General features: G+C 40.0%; 1 long non-coding RNA gene across 3 annotated transcripts; it reads left to right on the top strand.

Moving 5' to 3' along the window:
* Positions 1–275: 275 nt before the first annotated feature.
* Positions 276–2851, top strand: LOC143828646 (uncharacterized). Of its 3 annotated transcripts, XR_013227789.1 has the most exons (3): positions 276–769; positions 1373–1837; positions 1991–2851. It is a non-coding gene; the product is annotated as an uncharacterized LOC143828646 (long non-coding RNA). The 3 variants fall into 3 exon arrangements; XR_013227790.1 differs by lacking the exon at positions 1373–1837; XR_013227788.1 differs by having other exon boundaries at positions 1373–2851.
* Positions 2852–3177: the final 326 nt, after the last annotated feature.

Raw genomic sequence — 3177 nt, 5'->3', positions numbered from 1 at the left:
AAGGGTTCTTCCATAGTCAAAGGGTTGAAAAAGGATGCCCTAGACCAGGGGTAGTCATCCTGTGGTCCTCCAGATGTTCATGGACTACAATTCCGATGAGCCCCTGCCAGCAAATGCTGGCAGGGGCTCATGGGAATTGTAGTCCATGAACATCTGGAGGACCACAGGTTGACTACTCCTGCCCTAGACCAAAGCCCATATACTCATTCATCTGTATGTCATGTTCTATCAGAAGCATTCATGGAAGCATAAACAAGCTGAACTGCTAATCCTTATCTGATTTTTATAGCTATATGAAAGTACCATCATTATTCCTCTCCTCCGAGTGTGCATACACATGCACAGGAAAGGAGATAATTTTCAATGCATATGCCATTTTTTAAAAACTGAGATGGATTCTTTACTACTGAAACAGATCCATATTTTGTTTATAGATTTCAGTGGGAAACCTATCCCCTTCAATTGTGAACAACAAGTAAAACCAACCTGGTAAACCAGTACAAAGATATGGGAAGAGACAGACAAACTGGAATATTGTTTTAAGCTGTCCTGGGAGTCTTAAACACTGGCTCCCAAAAAATCTGGCTAATTCTGAATGTTTCTGAAATTTTTTGATACCCATTCCAGAACATCCTGGATACCATCTAGAGCCCTGAATATATCTGGGAGGTACCCTCAAGATATTCTTCAGATACATATTTTGACCCCATATATCGAAATGTACTTTGATTGGGCTGGAGCAGAGTGTGTTTTCCATCTCACAATACAGGTAAACAACGTGGCCATGTTGCCACTGACTTTTCTTTCATGTTACCTCATTTCCATTGCTACCCTTAACAATCTTTTAAATTACCTTATCTAAGCTGCTGTAAAAATAACATTTGATGGGAACAATTTAGAGCAAGACAAGACAAAGAGGTGCTTTTATATCGAATAAAGCTTGGTCGGACTTATAGCTGCCACTGGACTCAAAGTTTGTTCAGGAGCAAAAATAAAAACACACAGACTAATTTTTGACCAAGGAGAAACGAAACAGGTGACTCCTTACCTCAGCAGCAGAGCATCTGGTTTGCACGCAGAAAGTCCCTGGTTCAATCCACAGCGTCTCCAGTTCAAAGAATCAAGAAACAGGTGATGTGAAAATTCTACCTGAGCATCTGGAGAGCTGTCGCTCGTCAGAGTACACCGTAGTGGCCATGACTATCCAGAGGTCTGACTCAATATTAGGAAGCTTTATATGTTCCAGCCTGAAATGGATGTATTCCAGTTGAATCAGCCAATTCCCAAAATTTGGTCTCATCCCACATTAAAGCTTGTTGTTGAAGTTAGCAAAGTAAGTGCCCTTTCCTAATACAATGTCACTTTCTTACAGGATAAAGAAGATTTGGAGAAGTGAACTGATGTTTACAAATGGATATGATATTGCATGATTTCCCTGGGGCTTTGGTCTTAAGTAAAGCATAGCGTTAAGATTTTGTCCAATCACATAGATCGCAGGCACACTGTGAGCGGATACATACCAAGATTTATATTTTAAGAAGAATACACTATGTACCTCGAGCCAAGAGCTTTTAGTACATTTTATTTAAAAGCATTTTTCCCCATTTAACCCAGACGTATTGGATTTTTAATTATTGTAATTATTAGTTAATTTAGCAATAAATCCCAAATGATAAACCACAAATTAAATGCTACATTCATTACAGAAATGTAAAAATTCTGTTTTTCAGTCCCTGTTAATGTCACCACTTGTACAATCCTGATGGTTATCAATCCATAACACCATGATGATAAAAGTTTAGAGCTTTTCTGAAAATAAAAGGCAATTTGAGTGCTGGTAAGATATTTTATTTCACGCAAACAGTGCTGATGATACTGAAATGAATGTTAAAGAAAAGTTATAGAGGAGGTGATATGTCTGCCGTTGTCACTCACCAATTCTAAATGAAGTGATAAAACACTGATCCAGCATTTGATTATTTCCCCCCAGGTGGTGTTTCAAGATGCAACAGTAAAGTACTCTGTGAAAGCCGAAAGTTCTAATTGCGAACTGTACTTTATATTAAACAGACTGTCACATCATAAAACTTGAGCAGACCGAAAGGTAATCTAGTCTAATCCCCTGCCACAAGGGAGACCCACCTACCAACCTTCTATCCACAAAGCAACCGAGACAATGAACAATGGACTGTTTTTATCCAAGTATACTAATTCTGGCATACCAAACATCATGCAGAACATCTTCCATTTCTAATGATTCACCATTCCATAGAATTAATGACAATGAATGTCTTGAATGGTAATAACAACAGAATATGAGGGAAGCATGGTACTTTTGAAGAAGGGGAGCTGTTAGGCCCCATAATGGGAGGGGGGGTTCCACTATCCCACACTTGTTCTGAAGCCCCTGCTGCCATGGACAGCAGTGGTGGAAGCTTCACTCAGGTGGAAGGAAGAAGTGGTAGATCATCAGCTATAGGGAGGAAGGGCTGGTTCTGTCTTCCTCTTTCCCTCCCTTGAAGGGGCAATGGCAGAACATGTGAATACAGCATGTGGGAGGAAGAGAAGGGCCTCAGATGTAGCATTCGCTTGAGGACGACCGACTGAGAACATCTGCTGCCCCCCCCCCTCAGAAGCCCTTCTATGACTGAACAAATTTGATCTTCCCAGTGCTGTTATTTATGTTGTGTTATAAATTGTTACTTGGTTGTTGTATTGAAATTTGTATGTTATAGATTAGATTAGTATAATGTTCCATGTAAAATTACATAATGTTCCATGTAAACTGCCCAGAGCTGTAAAGAATGGGCAGTATAAAAATCCAAGTAAATAAACAAATAACAAAGACAAAGGCTGAATCTGCATGGAGTTTTTATTTCAATCCCAGGTTGATTCAGTCCCTGCTGTCTACACTGAATGCAATTTCCATTTTTGAATTTGGGTGATTTAAATTTTCCCTCTGCAACAAGCATGCTTGATTTGGAGTGACCCTACGTTTCCCCCGCAATATCCTGGAGTGGATATAACCCTTGATATTTCAAAAATTGGCATGAGTAAAGGTGCAGCTCTCTGTCCCAAACGAACTTGCTGCCTCAAGCCTCCAAAGGTGTAGAAAAGCCCTGATTGGCCTCCAAAGGTCAGTTCAAAGGCTTCCTCATTCTCATGTTGCAAGGCTTC

The sequence above is a fragment of the Paroedura picta genome, chromosome 2 (assembly GCF_049243985.1).
Source record: "Paroedura picta isolate Pp20150507F chromosome 2, Ppicta_v3.0, whole genome shotgun sequence".
NCBI classification, from domain to species: domain Eukaryota; kingdom Metazoa; phylum Chordata; class Lepidosauria; order Squamata; family Gekkonidae; genus Paroedura; species Paroedura picta.
This window is presented reverse-complemented; position numbering and strand designations above follow the sequence as displayed.